Source organism: Phocoena phocoena, chromosome 3, assembly GCF_963924675.1.
Source record: "Phocoena phocoena chromosome 3, mPhoPho1.1, whole genome shotgun sequence".
NCBI classification, from domain to species: Eukaryota; Metazoa; Chordata; class Mammalia; order Artiodactyla; family Phocoenidae; genus Phocoena; species Phocoena phocoena.
The window spans coordinates 60437688-60460281 of record NC_089221.1 but is presented as its reverse complement, the minus strand read 5'-3'; the positions used below and the strand labels follow the sequence as shown (position 1 = coordinate 60460281).

At 43.4% G+C, this 22594-nt stretch overlaps 1 protein-coding gene and 1 pseudogene across 2 annotated transcripts in view; both read right to left on the bottom strand.

Moving 5' to 3' along the window:
* SV2C (synaptic vesicle glycoprotein 2C) overlaps window positions 1-22594 on the bottom strand; it is a 182254-nt gene that overhangs the window by 34484 nt on the left and 125176 nt on the right. The window lies entirely within an intron of this gene.
* Window positions 8523-9825, bottom strand: LOC136121605 (G2/mitotic-specific cyclin-B1 pseudogene; annotated as a pseudogene).

Below are 22594 nucleotides of genomic sequence, written 5' to 3'. Positions count from 1 at the left end.
CATCCCACCGACCTGCTTCAAGTTCTCTGAATACACAAAGCTTAATTCCATTTTAGGGGCTTTGCCTTATTCCCTAGGAAGCCCAGCCATGCATTGAAAGGATGGTGGTTGTATGTCAGCCAGCCTTCCTATGAGTTTTGAAGTGAGAGGATTTTTCAGTATTTCTCGTCCTCAAAGGAGTCCCCTCGGGGTCTTTGCGTTTGACGTTTTCCCTGCCTGGACTGCTCTGTCTGAGTATTTGCATACATGCATGCCTCCTTTATACTTTCCAGGTCTCAGTTTAAGGTCATCTCTTCAGAGAGGCCCGAACACCCAATCCCACTCTTATCATCAAGACCTGCTTTATTGTCTCCACAGCACTTACTGCTGTCTAAAGCTGTGAATTCATTGATTTGTTTACTTTTTTACTGTCTCTCCCTTTCCACACCATGAAAGCAGGAATTCTGCTTTTGTTACTCATCAATATAACCCCAGTGCCTATAGCAAGTCCTGGTCTATAGGAAGTGTCCTTTAAATGTTTGTTAAATGCACACGCGCGCGCACACACACACACACACATAAGCATACCCTTTTGTGTTTACATATGTACTTGAACATGTACAGAATTGCTGCAGGCTACTTTTGTTTTGACATTTTTTCTGAATCTACACTAAGCAGCAAAACAACTTTGATTTACTTTTTCAAATTAAATTTGTAATTTGTATACAGTAAAATTTTTTATTACTTTTTTTTTTTTGCGGTTTGCGGGCCTCTCACTGTTGTGGCCTCTCCCGTTACAGAGCACAGACTCCGGACGTGCAGGCTCGGCGGCCATGGCTCATGGGCCCAGCCGCTCCGTGGCATGTGGGATCCTCCCGGACCGGGGCACGAACCTGTGTCCCCTGCATCGGCAGGCGGACTCTCAACCACTGCGCCACCAGGGAAGCCCTTTTATTACTTTTTAAGTTACATTGTTCTGTGAGTTTGATAAATGTACGGAGTCACGTAACCACCATAATAATCAGGATACAGATTATTGCATCACCCCGAAACATTCCTTCCTGCTGCCCCTTCAGAGTCAACCCCTCCTCTATGCCTAACCCCTGGCAATCACTGGTCTGTTCTCTGTCCCTACAGTTTTGCCTTTTCCACAATGTCCTATAAATGGATGTATATCGTACGCAGCTTTTAAACTCTGGCTTCTCACACTTGGCATAATGCATTCATGCAGACTGCTGCCCACTTTAATAGTCGCTCCTTTTCATTGCTGAGTAGCATTTCACTGTGTGGATATTTCATGTGTTTACCCACTCATCAGCTGAAGGACGGCTGGAATTTTTCCATTTTTAGGGGATTATAAATAAAGCTGTTATAAACACTTCAGACGGGTTTTTGTGTATCCCAAAGTTTTCCCTTTCTCTTGGGTAAATACCTAGGACTGGGTAAATTGAGTCATTTAATAAGTATATGTTTAGCTTTATAAGAAACTGCAAACTATTTTCCATAGTGGTTGTACCATTTTGCCCCCCTACCACTAGTATATGAGAGTTCTAGCTTCTTTACACACTTCCCACCACCTTTTTGCCAGTTCTTTTTTTTTTTTTGGTTACATTTTGGCCTTCTATAGGTGTGTAGTGGTATCTCACCATGGTTTTAATTTGCACTTCCCTAATGCCTAGTGATACCTTAATTTACTTTCTGTTCATTCATTCATACTTTTATTGAGTGCCTCTCTGCGCTAGTCACAGTGCTGAGATGTAGAGGCTAACGCTTATTTCCCGCCCTCAAGGAGCTAAAGTACAGAAGAAGAGGCAGATGTGTTAACAGACATGATAAACAGTATGACTCATGCTAGAACAGGTTCTAAAGGAAGTGCAGAGGGAGTACAGAAGGGGTGGAGGTACCTATCCCAAGGAGTCTTCTCTTAAGAGCCCTTGATAAATTTCTTGTCTGATTCAGGTCCATGAAAACGAAGAGAGCAAATTCGTAAATTTCTAACATCCAAGTTTGAGATACAGTTCAAATCAGTACTAAAGAAGCAGAAGAGACCAGCCAGGACTGACTGTGTCATGCCCGATCCCAAACTCTCTCCTACTGTATTACAGCTATTTGACTTGAAGAGAGAAAGGAGAGCCCTAGAAGCAGGAGGGAGTCCTAGAAAAGGAGTTCAACCCTACTCCCCTTTTAGGATATGCCCTGGGACGGGAGGGGCGGTACGGAGAGAGAGAGAGACTGATGGATGATATCCTGTGGCCTGAATGAGGGGTAGACACAGTGAGGGTCTTAAGAAATGACCCTGCAGATGCTTTGTAAAACTAAAATACCATTAACCTAGATTAAAAATGAAGGATAAGAATGGTGACAATGACTGCCATAACTCGGCGGTGAATTCTCAGGACCCCTCCTCCCCAGCTCCATTTCAAGATGAGTTACATTTTCATTTGAGAGTGACACAAAGCCCAAACCACAAACATCAGGAAGTGGGGAGACACGAGCATGGAGTGAAGGACTAGAATGTGATACAAGCCACATGCAACTGGGAAAGCGGCTGTTGCTTTCGGATATTCACCCGCACTTAGTAAAATGGATTCTCTTCTTCATGTTGGCACCACGCCTTTTTTGTCTTTTAAAAAAAAAAAAGAGATTCTTGCAGAGACGGTGGTTCTAATTGTCCTTTGGACTTTGTTTAAAATACCCATTAGAATATCATACTGAGGGATTTATCTAAACATAATGTACATTCCAGGCAAGGAAGGACCTCAATTAGGGTATTACAGAAAGCGGTGACTGTGCAGCGCTCATCAGCGAGGCACTAATAAGAGTGTTATGTGTCTTGCATGATAATCAAGGCCATTTACCAGGCTCAAGCTGATGTGCTCTGAATGCAGAAACCAGATGCCTCCCCAGCTGCCTGACTGTCTGAAATCTTTCAAGGTGCCAAGGCAGAAGAGTGGTCCGCACGGAGAAGAATGCTGGCTTTCATGTTCTTTTCTGGGCTCTGTCCCTGAAGTACTGGTGAATTGGCACCTACTCTATTGATCTATATTTGATTGATAGTTGTATGATATTTTCAATGACCCGGTTCCTTGGTAAGAAGGCATATTTTAGGTACAAGACACAAATGTCCTAAAACATTAGTATTATTAATTAATATTAATAAAAATAAATACTATAGGTGAGATCAGTTCTCAATAGCTAAAACATAAATCACCTATATTTATGTGTCAGTGGTCTTCACTCACAAGGCACATAGCCAACTAAAATTCTCTTTGGAAAAGTGGCTCCAAATACATTTTCTCAAGTGGCCAACAAGCTTAGGAAGGGAACAATGATCAGATGAATTTCTGCTCTTATTCCTATAGAAATAAAATGTTATCCCCTCAACCTGTCACTGGTTTAAAATATAAATACTATCTAATCAGCATGAAACATTAATCCTCAGCTAGAAACTCAGGTTGTCACACATCTAGTATTATCTGTGGCTCCATAAGATTCAACCAGGTGCAGCTGGACAGTCCTTGTGGCCAATATCAGCAGACATTTTTCACCTTCTTCTCACTTGTTAAAAAAAGGGGGGGAAAAGCAAGGGTGAAGAGAATAGGTAAATAAACTATGGTACAGGGGCTTCCCTGGTGGCGCAGTGGTTGAGAGTTTGCCTGCCGATGCAGGGGACACGGGTTCGTGCCCCGGTCCGGGAAGATCCCACATGCCGCGGAGCGGCTGGGCCCATGAGCCATGGCCGCTGAGCCTGTGCTCTGCAACGGGAGAGGCCACAACAGTGAGAGGCCCGCGTACTGCCAAAAAAAAAAAAAAAAAAAAAAAAAACACAAAAAACAACAACAAACAAACAAACAAAACTATGGTACAGCCATGCTATAGAAGACAGTGTAACTACTGGCAAAAAAGTGAGGTAGATTTTTCTGAACTGATTTGGAAACTGTCCAAGTAACATGCTCAGTGAGGAAAAAACCTTTTCAAACCAATGTAAATAGTAGTGATTTCATTTTTATATACACATAAACTATATCATTATATCTAGAAAACAAGTGGGAGGAAGAGATACTCAACTATTTTACATGGTTATTCAAGGTAGCGGGTGGGAGCTATTAGGGGCCTTTCGCTTTGGCATTATTTAATTTTTGAGTTTTGTATCACCTTGTATTACTTTTTACTCAGAGGGGGAAAAAACCTTTTCAAAGAGTTGCAAGCCTTTGATTTTTCTGAAATGTAAGGTCTGATGGGAAAAGAGAGGAGATAAGGAAACTGGAATGATAACTGTGACAGTATTTAGCATCCATATACAACTTTCAGAACTAAACTAACGTTGTTAATTCTGACTCTGACGAATCTTAACATTGACACTACAGGGCTCATTTATGGAGAGCAGTGAGGAAGTGCCTCGGTGTCTCTGGGTGGGAAAGAAAATGATATTCACAGATCTTTCATCTGTAAACCTGTATCTCTAGTCACAGTCTGATTTTGGATTCTCAGGCCAAGGCCAGTTGCATCTTGAGCGTTAATGGCACAAGCGCTATTACCAACAGTGATACACAAAGAAATCACACACACAGAGCTCGTGGGGATCTCTCTGCAGCACAAAATCATGCATTCAAGAAGTGAGGGCCAATTCAACTGGAATTACACACCCCAGGGAGAGGGTGCAAGTAACTGTCGTAGTCGTCTGTCTCTTAAGAGCAGGCCTAGGCCACAAGCTGACCTTTCTTGCTGGTTTCTCTATTTCTGTTTCCAAGCTCTGGTCCTGCCATTTGGAATGCACAGAGCCAGAGTCAACAGCAGGAGGAAGTCACATTATGCTTCTGGTTCCTGATTCTGACTTGTGATCCTAACCACACTTTTGAAGAAGCACACTGCCTGGTGGCTTCTGAAACGCAGAAATTTATGGGCTTATTTTTCAGGGTATATCTGCTGTGAGTGCTCCAGATATGAAAAGAAAGAATGAGAGGACCTTTCCAGAAAGAGTTCCTGGTAAAAGCATGTAAGACTCATTCAAGCACGGTGCTTCCCAAGCTTCCCTGACAGAAATGAGTCCAAGGGTTTGAAAAAAGCTGACAGCATAAAGTGTGTGTGTGTGTGTGTGTGTGTGAGAGAGAGAGAGAGAGAGAGAGAGAGAGAGAGAGAGAGAGAGAGAGAAGTGTGTGTGTATCTGTTTTAAAAAAGGTCCTTTGGAATTTTCTTTTGTAGACAGACAATAATACAGTACTAGTACTATGATTATGTAGGTCAAGGACTTCCCTGGTGGCGCAGTGGTTAAGAATCCGTCTGCCAATGAAGGGGACACGGGTTCGAGCCCTGGTCTGGGAAGATCCCCCACGTCATGGAGCAACTAAGCCTGTGCGCCACAACTACTGAGCTTGCACTCTAGAGCCCATGAGCCACAACTACTGAGCCCATGTGCCGTAATTACTGAAGCCCACGTGCCTACAGCCCATGCTTTCCAACAAGAGAAGCCACCACAATGAGAAGCCTGAGCACCACAAGGAAGAGTAGCCCCCGCTCACCGCAACTAGAGAAAGGCTGCACACAGCAACGAAGACCCAACGCAGCCAAAATAATAATAAATAATAATAATGTAGGTCAACTGAAATTTTATCAAAAATTTTTCTATAAATATATACCACAATAGCCTATAGGATAGTCAAATTTTGACCATATACAAATGAAGCTTATAAATGCATATAAAGGCAGCTCATTACTCTGTAAATACACACTGAATATATTCATATTTATTATCTTATAGCACATATAGGCACGCATTAACTTTCCTTCTCTGTTTTACACACATAAATATTTATTTAAAAGGAAGTGTATAGGGCTTCCCTGGTGGCGCAGTGGTTGAGAGTCCTGCCGATGCAGGGGACACAGGTTCGTGCCCCGGTCCGGGAAGATCCCACATGCCGTGGAGCAGCTGGGCCTGTGAGCCATGGCCGCTGAGCCTGTGCGTCCGGAGCCTGTGCTCCACAACGGGAGAGGCCACAACAGTGAGAGGCCCACGTACCACATAAAAAAAAAAAAAAAAAAAAAGGAACTGTATATGTTTTGCAGACTTATATTAATATATAAACTCTTACATAAGCTGATGTCCATGGACGAATAATAATAAATCAACTATGTTCATTTCGTGAACAGGCATCGTTTTAGGAAACTGAAAAGCAAACAAAAATAAATATTGGGAATTCCTACATTAGGTAGAAAGTTGGACTAATAGACTCTAAAGCCGTTTCTGGGGCTCAGGTTCTCTCTGATTCTAAGATCTTGTGCCTGGACCAGATGAAGCCACAGGAAAACCTCTCTTGAGTATAGATCCATGGTAAGAAATGGAACACTTTCAAAATTGAACAGAACAAAGCAAACTTCTAAACCACAATTTGTACTGACACAAATGCCCAAAGGTTGGTAGAGAACTTGTAGTGAAATGATACTTATTTTTCATATTAGCAAATCAGTCAATCTGCTTTCAAATCAGCTGTCCTTAAAAATATATATATATATTTTTTGTGATACGCCGGCCTCTCACCGCTGTAGCCTCTCCCGTTACAGAGCACAGGCTCCGGACGCGCAGGCTCAGCGGCCATGGCTCGCGGGCCCAGCCGCTCCACGGCATGTGGGATCTTCCCGGACTGGGGCACAAACCCGTGTCCCCTGTACCGGCAGGCGGACTCTCAACCACTGCACCACCAGGGAAGCCCTAAAAAACTATTTTCTAAACAGTGCTCCATACAACTTCATGATCCCTATTCTATTCCAGACGAAGACGTCTCTTTGTTCTTTGCACATGGTGTCAGCAAGAGTTTGCTCCTGATCAGTAAAAGCTCTCTCTTCATTTCCAGCAGATTTTTAATGACACAGCACAGAAGTGCTCACGGAATCCACTCTTAGAAAAAAGTTTTTCTCCCCAGGGTGGGGATGAGGAAGGGGCTGTAGTATTTCCCGTGTTATGACAACAGAGGTCAGCCTGAGTGTTCTTTGTTGCTGGTGCCAAAGGTCACACTCATACATCTCCACTAACTGTTGACCTCTCTACCTGCTCCTGTTTTTCTAGCCCCATTTCTTGCCTTGTAGCCTCTGATCCAGAACAAATCGTTTAACGCTTGACAAGCGAAACAGCTGCTTAGCTCATGATTCAGGCCCAAAATGGCCCATAGAGTTTTGTCATTTATGTCAAAAAAATTCCATTCTAACAGGCTAGGAAATGCATGCGATCACAATGACCTGGGAGCTCAAGGAAGGGGACATCACACCCTGCTTCCAGGCACAGTGGGTGGAAATATGAGTCTGCAGAGGTCCACTCCATTAGCCCCATAGCTGGATATTGCTCACTTGTATCCAGTTTAAACCCACCCAGAGAAGAGCCTTCTGATCTTTGTGGTGTTTGTGGTCATAGGATGTTTGTGGTCATAGGATGCTTCATGAAAGGCCCCAGCCCGGGTGGAGATGCTCAACCTTCCTTCCTCACAGCCTTCCAGACCAGGAATGTGGAAGCCAGCCTCTACTCTCTTCCCTCCCCGTGTCTAGTCAATCACTGAGAATATGATGCTATTTTCTGTATTTCTCCCAAACCTGTTCCTTTCTTTCCACCTCTGCTTTAGGCCAGGCCCTCATCCCTCGTCCAGCTCACCCTAACAGGGCTGATGTGCAGAGGGCATGGATCTGTAGGGCTGTGCCCACTTCTGCAATACTGAAGTATGTGTGTCATGGATACTGCCCTGAGTCCTGAGCCTTGGATCTCTCCATGGTCCAGCAACAGCAGGGTCTGCTTGACCCAGCAGGGGCCTCAGGACCTGGTTCCAGTGCTTTGGCTTTCTTCTCCTCTGACTGGGAAATGCCCTGTGGTTAAATGATTTTAATATCTCCTGTTTTTCTCTTCTGGGAACAACGTGTGTTAACTTTATTAGGAATAGCTGATGTACAATATTATATGTTTCAGGTATACAACACAGTGATTCACAATTTTTAAAGGCTATACTCCATTTATAGTTATTATAAAATATTGGCTATATTCCCTGTGCTGTGCTATAAAATATATCCCTGTAGCTTATTTATCTTAGACATAGTGGTTTGTATCTCTTAATATGCTACCCCTATCTTGCCCCTCCACCCTTCCCTCTGCCCACTGGTAACCATTAGTTTGTTCTCTATATCTGTGAGTCTGTTTCTATTTTGTTATATTCACTAGCTTGTTTCACTTTTTAGATTCAACATATAATTGATTATAATATAGTATTTGCCTTTCTCTGACCTATTTCACTAAGCATAATACCCTCCAAATCCATTGTTGCAAATGGCAAAATTTCATTCTTTTTCTTATGGCTCCGTAGTATTCCGTTGTGTACATATACCACATCTTCTACATCGATTCATCTGTTGATGAACACTTAGGATGAACACTTAGCCATACCTTGGCTATTGTAAATAATGATACTATGTACATTGGGGTGCATGTACCTTTTTTTTTTTTAATATGTACAGATGGCACATGGTGCCAATTTTATTTGCAGATGTTATAGTATTCCAAAGTTCACAAGTTAAGCCTTTGCCACAGCCTTGGCTAAATCTTGAACGAGTGCAGAATTCAGCTGTGCTAGAATGCTGATCTTAGCATGCTTAGATGTGGCATACTTGTTCTTGATAGTCATGTGCTTTGTAAGCCCACGATTCACCATGACTATATTCTTAGCCAGGTGTTGCAATAACAACAAGAAGCGATTGTTGACAGTGTATGACAGGTAATGCTGTAGCGCTGGTGTCCATCCACCATTATCAAGAATTTTCAGTGCTACGCAGAAAGCTCCCGCTGCAACCTGAGAAGGAGGAAAGTGCACCATATCGTAGTCCAACATAGTTCCAACAGATATTTGGCCAAGGTTTGTAGCTCAGCATCAACCTCTCCAATCTTAGATGCTCTCCGAAGGAAATGCAGGGGTAGAGGGCGACCCAGACTAAAATTTAAAGCTCTTAGAATCTTCATTTCCATCTGTCTGATTTGGTACTCAGTGTAGGTGTTGTCAGTCACAAAGGCAAAGTCACCAATTTCTGGAGGGTACATTTCCTCGTATTTGCTTGCAATAAACATGGCAGTGACGCCAACCACCTTGGGCACACAACTATCCTGCATGAACCGGTCAATAATGGAAACAGTCATGTACATGGTCTCCTGGAGTAAGTGAATTTCACTTGAACCTGCACTAGCCAGTCAGTTAGGATGGCTCTCATGTTTCCGGTGATTTCACGACCCAGTAGGTATTTTGGTCTGACTGCTTCCTCTTCCTCAAGTTGTCTCAGATAAGCATAGATATCTTTCACATCTTCACTACAAAGGTTTGGATCCGCTCCATCTTCTGCACCCACATCACTCACTGTAAGAATTACATCAGAGAAAGCCTGACACACATATTCTCCTGCAGGGGCACAGCCAAGTGTTTCCATGGGGCTTGGAGAGGGAGTATCAACCAAAATAGGCTCAGGGGGAAGTTTCTCTGCTTTAACAGGCTCAGGTTCTGGCTCTGGCTCCAGATCCAGCTCCGCTGGGGGCTCCGGCACAGGTATAGGAGCCTTTCCCAGAGGTTTTGGTAGATTTTTAGCAATAACTTTTCCAGCACCTAAAGTTTTTGCTTCCTTTTTCAGGGGTAGTTTGGCCTCTGGCTGTTCACTGACTTTGTTGCCGATGTCTCCAAGAGCTGTCCTTGGCCTCAGCCCGGGCTTAGAGGTTGCAACAGTGGCCACAGGCACGCGCTTTGTGCCTGCCATACTGACCTTCGCCTTATTTTCAGCATTAATTTTCGTGTTCTTCCTCTCTCCATCCGTCTGCACCCCAAACTCTCCCACCATTTTAGGGGCCCACTGACTGCCATCCTCCCCCCAAATCTGTCCCGGTCCACTCCTGCCAGGGGAACTCCAGCAGGCGAGATAGGGAGAGGAGACACAGCGAGCCAGGAGAGCCGCGTTTGTTCACCGTTCTTAGCAGCTCATCCTGGTGATCCAGAGCGCCATGGCTTCCTCTGCACCAGGCAGCAGCTCAGTGGGGAGAAGCAGAGCACGGGAGCCACTGACCAGCCGGGGACATTGAACCCACCGCAGGCCAAGAGCCATTCCCTCATGTACCTTTTTGAAGTAGTTGTTTTCGTTTTTTTCTTCAGATATATACCCAAGAGTGGAATTGCTGGGTCATATGGTGGTTCCATTTTCAGTTTTCCTTCTTTTTTTTTTAGTAGTTATTTATTCATTTGTTTGCACTGGGTCTTAGTTGCGGCCAGCTGGCTCCTTAGTTGCAGCACATGGGCTCCTTAGTTGCGGCAGGTGGGCTCCTTAGTTGTGGCATGCAAATTCTCAGCTGCAGCATGCATGTGGGATCTAGTTCCCTGACCAGGGGTCAAACCTGGCCCCCCTGCACTGGGAGCATGGAGTCTTATCCACTGCACCACCAGGGAAGTACTGTTTTCCACAGTGGCTGCACCAATCTACAGTCCCACCAACAGTGTACAGTTCTCTCCACACCCTCGCCAGCATTTGTTATTTGAATACCGCCTCTCTTTAACAGAGTTTCCAACCAGCTTCCAACCTGCCTAGTCTAATCTATCTTCCACGTACCTTCAAGAGATCTTTCCATAAGAAAAACGGAATCACAAACTCACTTACTAGCTTGAAACCTTTTAGTGGTTCTCCACTGGCCCTTCAGGATAAAGTTCAGATTCTTTAGTGTGACCACAGGGCCCTCCGAGACCTGGCTCCTGCCCATCTCTCCAGCCTCATTCCTCAGAAATCCCTCCTTCCAATCTTTGCTACCTGCTGTGCAACATCTTTACATCTTAACCCTTCCCCATCCTTGTCAGTTTGGAGAACTCCTAAGCTTCAGTCTTCTTTTCACCAAGTAGAGAGGAACATCCTCTGTAAATTCTTCCAGACACATTAACAAGTATTCACTTCCCCCACTGAGCTATCTCGGGATCCTGTGAATTCCCACAGCCCTTAGCATGGTGCCTGACACAGAGAAAAGCCACAGAAGACAGTGATCGTTCATCGGCAAGTCTCTTCCTGGAGGGCAGGGGCCATGTCTTATTCATCTTTAGCACAAAACGTGGCAAAGAGTAGTCACTCGACAAATGCTTATTTAGTTAATCAATAAGTAACCTGTTCTTGGATTCCTTTAAAATCAGAGTATTTGCCTAATACCTTCAAAAGTGACTTTCTGGAAACATATCATTATATTTCCTAATTTCCAAATATATGGAGTTTTGTTTCAGTAACGGATTTCTAGCTGAATTTCCTTGTGGTAGGAGATCATGCATGGTGGTATTTTGAAATACGTTGGAACTGCTTTACGATTTAAAAAAATTTTTTTTATTTCTTGGTCGCACCACATGGCATGTGGGATCTTAGTTCCCCAACCAGGGATCAAACTCAAGCCCCCGCAGGCAGTGGAAGTGCAGAGTCTTAACCACTGGACCACCAAGGAAGTCTTTACAATTTTTGTTTTTTTGTTTTTTCAAGCTTTATTGAGGTATGATGGACAATTTAAAAATGTACCCGTTTAAGGTGTACAATGTGATGATTTGATATATATATATATATATATATATATAGCTTGTGAAATGATTATCATAATCAAGTTAATACACATACACATCAACCCACATTTAAGATCTACTCCACAAATTTCAAGTATACAATACAGAATTATTTATCTGTTGTCACTATGACACACACAGAACTATGGTCATATTAGATCCCCGGAACTTATTCAACTTACAACTGAAAGTTTGTACGCTTTGCCAATACTTCTTCATTTCCCCCAGTTTCTAATGTTATAGTTTGGCTTCCCTCTAGAGCAACGAATGTACTTTCTCGTGGACAGACTTAAGACTTCCCCCACACGAACTGGACTTCCTTTTGGGAAAGTAAAACTCTCAAGAGTTCATATACCAATACGTAACTCAAAGGGGCACTTCTTATATCTTTAAAGCATGTTTCATACAGATTGTTTGAAAATAAAACATAGGAACCCAAATCAGTTCAATTGTTGGCAGAAACCCAGTTCACTCTTGCCCATCCCTGATTTATGACCCTGCGTGAGACATACAAATGCTATTTCTCCTCACCCGCCCCCACCCCCTTTCCCTTTGTTTCAAAATGTCAGGCATCTACCCAGAGTTACATTTCACCTTTGCTCTCTGGAAAGGCTGATTGCTTGGGTCATTAATCTTGGCCCAGAAAGAAGGTCCTCACTGCTACCCACTGTGGAAATGATTGGTCCTGGTGCATCCCAGAGAATGGTTTTCTAGGGCTGCGGCGCCAGAAATATCAAACCCAGAGTGGCTGAGTCTGGGACAAGCGCAGCAGTTTTTCACTCGTCACCTTCTCTGGCTGCTACTTAAGAGAAATGATGTAAAAACTCAGGGAGCCCACGGTGACAGAGCACTAGAGCACAGGCAGACTGCTGCTCCAGTACAGCAGCTATAAAACCAGCTTTAACCAGAACGCTAGTACCAGCGCTCACAGATTCACACGTGGGCTCCCTTTCTCCTCATGATGGCGCACCCCACTCTGATTACAGTCGTGGTAAAGGACAGGAAGCTTTGAGCTTCCAACTGCAGCCTCCAGGAGGGATACAGGTAAGTGCATTCAAGGCCTGTAGCAGATTCCCAGAATATTTATAGTACACTCACCATGTGCCAGGTACCTCACACACATCATCTTGTTTAATGCATCAACGATCCTGCTTTCCCTGCCACCCCGATCCCCCACCGCAGGGTGGCCACATAAAATCAGGTCACCAGTCATATTCGATCTAAAAAAATTTTAGTATAAGTATGTCCCATGCAGACTTCCCTGGTGGCACAGTGGTTAAGAATCTGCCTGCCAATGCAGGGGACACGGGTTCGAGCCCTGGTCCGGGAAGATCCCACATGCTGCGGAGCAACTGGGCCCGTGCACCACAATTACTGAGCCTGCGCTCTAGAGCCCGCGAGCCACAACTACTGAGCCCACATGCCACAACTACTGAAGCCCGCGCGCCTGGAGCCCGTGCACCGCAACAAGAGAAGCCACCGCAATGAGAAGCCCATGCACCGCAACGAAGAGTAGCCCCCGCTCACCGCAACTAGAGAAAGCACTCACGCAGCAAGAAAGACCCAACGCAACCAAAAATAAATAAATTAAAAAGAAAAAAAAAGTATGTCCCATGCACTATTTGGGACATACTTACACTAAAAATTATTTGCTGTTTATCTGACATTCACTTTTTAAAAATTCAAGTATAGTTGATTTACAATGTTGTGTTAGTTTCAGGTGTACAGCACAGTGATTCAGTGATACATAAATATATATCTATCCTTTTTCAGATTCTTTTCCCTTACAGGTTATTACAAAATATTGAGTATAGTTCCCTGTGCTATATAGTAGGTCCTCGTTGGTTATCTACTTTATATATAGTAGGATGTATAAATTAATCCCAACCTCCTAATTTATCCCTTTCCCCCTTGGTAATCATAAGTTTGTTTTCTATGTCTGTGGGTCTATAAAATTCACATGTAACTAGGCATCCTAGGTGCATTTTTATTTGCTAAATATGGTAATCACATCTTCGGAGACATTTGGCAATGTCTGGAGACATTTTTTTATAACCATGAGCTTAGGGGAGGAGGGTTACTACTGGCATCTAGTGGGCAGAGGCCAGGGATGCTGCTAAATATTTTATAATGCACAGGGCAGCTCCTTCCACCCCCAAAGAATTATCCAGCCCAAATGTCAATAGTGCCCAGGATGAGATCCTCCTGTAAACTAGTCATTGTGCCCAACTGTGGCACAAGTACTCAAAATTGATAGAGATAATAAGGATATTTTAAAACTTGTTTTCAGACAAAGGTTTGGAAACAAGACTTCAGAAGACTTTAGATTTTATTCCTGTATGAACGCATTTTGTTCTTCTGTTAAGTTTTGTTATTAAGTTTTAAGCTCTTTTGATTTTTTTTTTTTGCTATGAAATTGATCTACAGGGGTTGCCATTTTTTTCTACTCATATGCTTTTTTTTCTTTTTTTAAAAATAAATTTATTTTATTTATTTATTATTTTTGGCTGTGTTGGGTCTTCGTTGCTACTCCTCGTTGTGCTGCATGGGCTCCTCATTGCAGTGCCTTCTCTTGTTGCGGAGCACGGGCTCTAGGCATGTGGGCTCAGTAGTTGTGGCTCGCAGGCTCTAGAGCGCAGGCTCAGTAGTTGTGGTGCATGGGCTTAGTTGCTCCGCGGCATATGGGATCTTCCCGGACCAGGGCTCCAACCCGTGTCCCCTGCATCGGCAGGCAGATTCCCAATCACTGTGCCACCAGGGAAGCCCTCCTCATATTTTTTTTTTTTTTTTTTTTTTTTGCAGTACGCGGGCCTCTCACTGTTGTGGCCTCTCCCGTTGCGGAGCACAGGTTCCGGACGCACAGGCTCAGCGGCCATGGCTCATGGGCCCAGCTGCTCCGTGGCACGTGGGATCTTCCCGGACCAGGGCACGAACCCGTGTCCCCAGCATCGGCAGGCGGACTCTCAAACACTGCGCCACCAGGGAAGCCCCCTCATATGCTTTTAAACACACCCTAAAGAACAAGTAAAGGTGGCACACAATAAGAAGAACAAAGGAATGTTTTTCCCCCCTGGGGTTTTGGTAGAGGGCAGCATTCTCCATCAAATGCTTTCTGATAACACCTGCAGCATATAAATGCTTATTACCAAAAAAAAAAGGTAATAACCATCTACTTCCTGTAGCATTTGTGTTCTTGTTTCATAGTGTGGGAAAGTTTGCTCTTAAAATTCCCTGCTAATCCTCAGGAATGGGGAAACAATGTCATTAGTAAAAGCACCTGGCTTTAACCACCTGTCCCAACAAGGTCACTCTAGTAGAGCCGTGGCCATTCAGCAGGAGGGGCCCACACTGGGTTCCAAAGACCTGCACTCAGAACTCTGGGAAACATGTATTCTCTTCAGGTCGTCTCAGCTCCTGCGTCCTGGGGTCCACCTCTCTGTTCCCATGCCTCATCCAGCCCCATGATATCACCATCACCAAAGTTCACTACCTTCTCTCAGCACTCATAGCCATCATCCGTAATGACTCACCTTTTCTTCCCTTCTGCCTGATCTCCTCCTCAAACCCTGCTGCTTCATTTTCCAATGTCCTGGAGGATGGCTCAGTAAGTCCACCTCAACAATGAAATGCTTTACTCCAGCCTCAACCTTTCCACTCTCCCCATTCTGTTTTGAACTTGCCCATTAGTGACTCCCCTTTTGTCTACCTGCTGAATACAGTATCAAGATTCCCTTTTTCCTATCTTGAGCTCCTTGTATCCCAGGGAGCTCCTCCTGCCCTAAGCAGAGTCCCTATGGGCACGCAATGACCAGCCTTTCAGATATGCTCAGATAACATACTCATCTTAGGCTCCAGTGGGACATGGCTACAACCCCCTTTATAGATTTAAAAACTGAAGATTAAAAAAAAAATCAGACTTAGCACTGAATTACCATTGTTCAATATCATTGGTCTTCAGGGTCATGCAAATTAAAACCACAGTGAGATACCATTCCATGCCCACCTAGGGATGGCAACGATGTGGGGCAACTGGAACTCTCAGACATTACTGGTGAGAGTGTAAAATGGAACAACTTTAGACAACTGGCAGTTTCTTAAAAAATTAAACACACATCTACCTTGTGATCCAGAAATCCTACTCCTGGGTATTTATCGAAGAGAAATGAAAATGTAAGCAGAGCTGAAGCTGCTCAAAAGACTTGTATAAAAATGGTCAGAGAAGGCTTCCCTGGTGGCGCAGTGGTTAAGAATCCGCCTGCCAATGCAGGGGACACGGGTTCGAGCCCTGGTCCGGGAAGATCCCACATGCTGCGGAGCAACTGGGCCCGTGCACCACAATTACTGAGCCTGCGCTCTAGAGCCCACGAGCCACAACTACTGAAGCCCGTGTGCCTAGAGCCTGTGCTCCGCAATAAGAGAAGCCACCGCAATGAGAAGCCCACACACCGCAATGAGAAGCCCACACACCACAACGAAAAGTAGCCCCCGCATAGCAACGAAGACCCAACGTGGCCAAAAATAAAAATAACAAATAAATTTATATTTTAAAAAATGGTCAGAAAGCAGCCTTTAGGAAAATTAAAATTAACCCCTCTCCTCCCCCAAAAAAAGCCCCACATAAAACTGCAGGTAACTCAAATGTCCATCAATGGGAGAATGGAGGAACACATTATGTGAATCTATATAAAGGGATTCTATTTTACAATAAAAAGGAATGAACTACTGATACATGCAACGTTATGAATTTATCAATGAATTTTTAAAACATTATGCTGAGTTAAAGAAGCCAGAAAGTTCTATACTTTATTTCTGTGAAATTCAGGAATGGGCAGAACTAATCTTTGGCTATAGAAATCAGAACACTGGTTGACTTTGGGGTGGGGAGTGGAGGGGCTGACTGAATATGGGTATGATATCCTATTTATCTTGATTTGGGTGGTGGTTACATGGATGTATACAATTGTCAAAATCCATAGTGGTACACTTAAGAGGAATCTTTTTATATGTAAATTACAACCTCAATTTAACAAAGAGTGGTCAGATGACAACAGGAGCAAGATTACATTATCAGTAATATACCAAAGCTCCAGGCATAGGACTAGATACTTTATAAACTAATCTGATTTGGAAGCATTCAGACTGTATTGCTTTGGGCTTAGCACTAGGTCAACTGGTTGTGTCTGAACAGACAACATTCTTTTTGCTTTTAACAGCAGAGGTGATCAAAGGCCAGGCAGGGCTCAGGTTCCATACTGAAGCTCCTTCCACTCTCTTGGCCAAGCTCTCCCGGACAAAGGTAACTCCTGAAGAGGGAGTTCCCAACCCTGGGGACTAAGGAGACGCAGGCCACTCCTCCTCGCCAAAGGGAGATTTCCTGAGGCAGCTGCCCTTCTGATCGTGACCAGGCCATGTTGCCCAGAATGGTCTCCAGCAGCCATCTAGATGCATCACATACAAACTACAGCCTGCAGTGAACCACCACACAGTCCAGAGTTACTGCTTCTAAGGATTCAAACTACAGAAGAGATAGTTCTGACTTTTGTGACCTCAGTGAGGACTTCACCTTCTACCGTATATCTCCTAGCCAAACTCCTGACACACACACACACACACACACACAAGCTAGAAAGAACATTCAGCCCCAGAGGCAGCAATAATTGTGAGATTATTGAATAAGATTACATGTTAATTAATAAGATTAATAGATAAGCAGGGAAAGCAAGCAATTTCTTTGCTTAACTCAGGGGCTCTCGAAGTTTGGTAGCCAAAGAACACTTGTGGAGGTTTCTAAATTCCACAGATGCCTGGAGGTCGGTGTGAAGTCTGACAACCCGTCTGGATAAGCAAAGTGGAGGTGTGCTTTGATACGGAGTTAGATTAAGGAAGATTTTAAAAAAAGGTTTTCAGAAGTCTAGCAGTCATTTTCGTTTGGTAGGAGGCAGGTTGAAGAAGTTTAAGTGCAATTTTAGAGGCTGACAAGCTTAGTAACGAGGAGGAATTTGCTGGTCAAGTTTGTTTTATAAATGCCTTTGTCTTCTGAGGGCAAGGTGAAGATGTGAACTGGCCAGTGTTTGTTAGTTTCATGAAGGTCTTGAAAAGATGAACATAGTGACATTTTAAAGGGGAGGCAGATCAAAAAAAAGATTTGGGAGTGGGCGGTACTCTGGCTGGGAAATGAGTTTCCATGGAAACATTCTCCTTCCATCAGAGTCCAGTTTGCACAAAGGCAAACCAAACAGAGTTTTAAAAAATACCTCACGAGCTCTCTGATAGACTGAGTTTCCAGAGGTGACAAAGGAAGGAAAAGTTTCTGACATTAAATCAGGACAGGCACAAATTAAAAAGCTAAAATGCACCCCTCGTCCATTCTAGGGTGTTCTAAGAAATGGTAGACTGTGATTAACCCTAACCAACACTGGGGGGCACCCTGGGTTCATAGGATACAGAGATGAGGTGCTTTTAAAAGGCTTTTTCCTGCTGACCTTTACCTGCAAGTCTGAGGGGAAGCTGGAATCAAGTCAGACTCGTGCCTGTCCTAAAACCTAAGCCCACGAAAGTTGCTGTGCTTTTTCTTTCCTGCAGGGTTCTCGTTCACACGCATTCTAAGTCAACTGCTGCACTCTTACATTAGACCCGGCAGGGCATCTGCCCGGGGGGGGTGGGGGGGGGGTGGGGATAAATACATAGATTGGAAAGGCAGGGTGCCCTCCAGCTCTGAGCACTAGAGACCCAGCCAGGGGCAGCCAAAGCACAAAGCAGCCTCAGTGAGGGTTAGAATATAAGGTGGAGCCATTAAGGGTTGGAGATCAGTATTGTTTAAAGTGAAAATCCGGACAGACTGGTTCAAGATGGTGGAGTAGAAGGACGTGCGCTCACTGTCTCTTGCAAGAGCACTGGAATCACAACTAACTGCCGAACAATCATCGACAGGAAGACACTGGAACTCACCAAAAAGATACCCCACATCCAAAGACAAAGGAGAAGCCACAATGAGACGGTAGCAGGGGCGCAGCCACAGTAAAATCAAATTCCGTAACTGCTGGGTGGGTGACTCACAGACTGGAAAACACTTATACCACAGAAGTCCACCCACTGGAGTGAAGGTTCTGAGCCCCATGTCAGGCTTCCCAACCTGGGGGTCTGGCAACGGGAGGAGGAATTCCCAGAGAATCAGACTTTGAAGGCTAGAGGGATTTGATTGTAGGACTTTGACAGGACTGGGGGAAACAGAGACTCCACTCTTGGAGGACATACACAAAGTAGTGTGCGCATCGGGACGCAGGAAAAGGAGCAGTGACCGCAGGGAAGACTGAACCAGACCTGCCTGCTGGTGTTGGAGGGTCTTCTGCAGAGGCAGGGTGTGGCTGTGTCTCATCATGAGGACAAGGACACTGGCAGCAGAAGTTCTGGGAAGTACTCCTTGGCGTGAGCCCTCTCAGAGTCCACCATTAGCCCCACCAAAGAGCCCAGGTAGGCTCCAGTGTTGGGTCGCCTCAGGCCAAACAACCAACAGGGAAGGAACTCAGCCCCACCCATCATCAGACAAGTAGTTTAAAGTTTTACTGAGCTCTGCCTACCAGAGCAACACCCAGCTCTACCCACCACCAGTCCCTCTCATCAGGAAACTTGCACAAGCCTCTTAGATAGCCTCATCCACCGGAGGGCAGACAGCAGAAGCAAGAAGAACTACAATCCTGCAGCCTGTGGAACAAAAACCACATTCACAGAAAGACAGACAAGATGAAAAGGCAGAGGGTTACGTACCAGATGAAGGAACAAGATAAAACTGCAGAAAAACAACTAAATGAAGTGGAGATAGGCAACCTTCCAGAAAAAGAATACAGAATAATGAGAGTGAAGATGATCCAGGACCTTGGAAAAAGAATGGAGGCAAAGATTGAGAAGATGCAAAAAATGTTTAACAAAGAACTAGAAGAATTAAAGAACAAATAAACAGAGATGAACAATACAATAACTGAAATGAAAACTACACTAGAAGGAATCAATAGCAGAATAACTGAGGCAGAAGAACAGATAAGTGACCTGGAAGACAGAATGGTGGAATTCACTGCTGCGGAACAGAATAAAGAAAAAAGAATGAAAAGAGGACTTCCCTGGTAGCGCAGTGGTTAAGAATCCACCTACCGATGCAGAGAACATGGGTTTGAGCCCTGGTCCAGGAAGATCCCACATGCCACGGAGCAACTAAGCCCGTGCGTCACAACTACTGAGGCTGTGCTCTAGAGTCCATGAGCCACAACTACTGAGCCTGTGTGATATGACTACTGAAGTCTCAATGCCTAGAGCCTGTGCTCCACAACAAGAGAAGCCACTGCAATGAGGAGCCCGTGCACTGCAATGGACAGTAGCCCCCGCTTGCTGCAACTAGAGAAAGCCTGTGCATACCAATGAAGACCCAATGCAGCAATAAATAAATAAATTTATTAAAAAAAAGAAAAGAATGAAAAGAAATGAAGACAACCTAAGAGACCTCTGGGACAACATTAAACGCAACAACATTTGCATTATAGGGGTACCAGAAGGAGAAGAGAGAGACAAAGGACCCAAGAAAATATTTGAAGAGATTATAGTCGAAAACTTCCCTAACATGGGAATGGAAATAGCCACCCAAGTCCAGGAAGCACAGAGAGTCCCAGGCAGGATAATCCCAAGGAGAAACATGCCAAGACACATAGTAATCAAATTGACAAAAATTAAAGATGAAAAATTATTGAAAGCAACAAGGGAAAAATGACAAATAATATACAAGGGAACTACCATAATGTTAACAGCTGATTTCTCAGCAGAAACTCTACAAGCCAGAAGGGAGTGGCATGGTATCTTTAAAATGAGGAAAAGGAAGAACCTACAACCAAGATTACTCTACCTGGCAAGGATCACATTCAGATTCGATGGAGAAATCAAAAGCTTTACAGACAAGCAAAAGCTAAGAGAATTCAGCACCACCAAACCAGCTCTACAACAAATGCTAAAGGAACTTCTCTAAGTGGGAAACACAAGAGAAGAAAAGAACCTACAACAATAAGCCCATAACAATTAAGAAAATGGTCATAGGAACATACATATTGATAATTACCTTAAACGTGAATGGATTAAATGCTCCAACCAAAAGACACAGGCTTGCTGAATGGATACAAAAACAAGACCCATATATATGCTGTTTACAAGAGACCCACTACAGACCTAGGGACACATACAGACTGAAAGTGAGGGGATGGAAAAAGATATTCCATGCAAATGGAAATCAAAAGAAAGCTGGAGTAGCAATACTCATATCAGATAAAATAGACTTTAAAATAAAGCATGTTAAAAGAGACAAGGAAGGACACTACATAATGATCAAGGGATCAATCCAAGAAGTTATAACAATTGTAAATATATATGCACCCAACATAGGAGCACCTCAATACATAAGGCAAATGCTAACAGCTATAAAAGAGGAAATCGACAGTAACACAATAATAGGGGGGACTTTAACACCTCACTTACACCAATGGACAGATCATTCAAACAGAAAATTAATAAGGAAACACAAGCTTTAAATGAAACCATAGACCAGGTAGATTTAATTGATATTTATAGGACATTCCATCCAAAAACAGCAGATTACACTTTCTTCTCAAGTGCACATGGAACATTCTCCAGGATAGATCACATTTTGGGTCACAAATCAAGCCTCAGTAAATTTAAGAAAATTGAAATCATATCAAGCATCTTTTCTGACAACAACGCTATGAGATTAGAAATCAATTACAGGGAAAAAAATGTAAAAAACACAAACACATGGAGGTTAAACAATACGTTACTAAATAACCAAGACATCATTGAAGAAATCAAAAAATACCAAGAGACAAATGGCAACAAAAACACGACGATCCAAAACCTATGGGATGCAGCAAAAGCAGTTCTAAGATGGAAGTTTATAGCAATACAAGCCTACTTCAAGAAACAAGAAAAATCTCAAATAAACAATCTAACCTTACACCTAAAGGAACTAGAGAAAGAAGAACAAACAAAACTCAAAGTTAGTAGAATGAAAGAAATCATAAAGATCAGAGCAGAAATAAATGAAATAGAAACAAAGAAAACAATAGCAAAGATCAATAAAACTAAAAGCTGGTTCTTTGAGAAGATAAATAAAATTGATAAACCTTTAGCCAGAGTCATCAAGAAAAAGAGGGAGAGGACTCAAATCAATAAAATTAGAAATGAAAAAGGAGAAGTTACAACAGACACCGCAGAAATACAAAGCATCCTAAGAGGCTACTACAAGCAACTCTATGCCAACAAAATGGACAACCTGGAAGAAATGGACAAATTCTTAAACGGGTTTCACCTTGCAAGACTGAAGCAGGAAGAAATAGAAAATATGAACAGACCTATCACAAGTAATGAAATTGAAACTGTGATTAAAAATCTTCCAACAAACAAAAGTCCAGGACCAGATGGCTTCACAGGTGAATTCTATCAAACATTTAGAGAAGAGCTAACACCCATCCTTCTCAAACTCTTCCAAAAAATTGCAGAGGGAGGAACACTCCCAAACTCATTTTATGAGGCCACCATCACCCTGATACCAAAAAGAGACAAAGATACTACAAAAAAAGAAAATTACAGACCAATATCACTGATGAATATAGATGCAAAAATCCTCAACAAAATACTAGCACATAGAATCCGATGTTAAAAAGATTATACACCATGATCAAGTGGGATTTATCCCAGGGATGCAAGGATTCTTCAATATATGCAAATCAATCAATGTGATACACCATATTAACAAACTGAAGAATAAAAACCATATGATCATCTCAATAGGTGCAGAAAAAGCTTTTGACAAAATTCAACACCCATTTATGATAAAAACTCTCCAGAAAGTGGGCATACAGGGAACCTACCTCAACATAATAGAGGCCATATATGACAAACCCACAGCAAACATCATTCTCAATGGTGAAAAACTGAAAGCATTTCCTCTAAGATCAGGAACAAGACAAGGATGTCCACTCTCA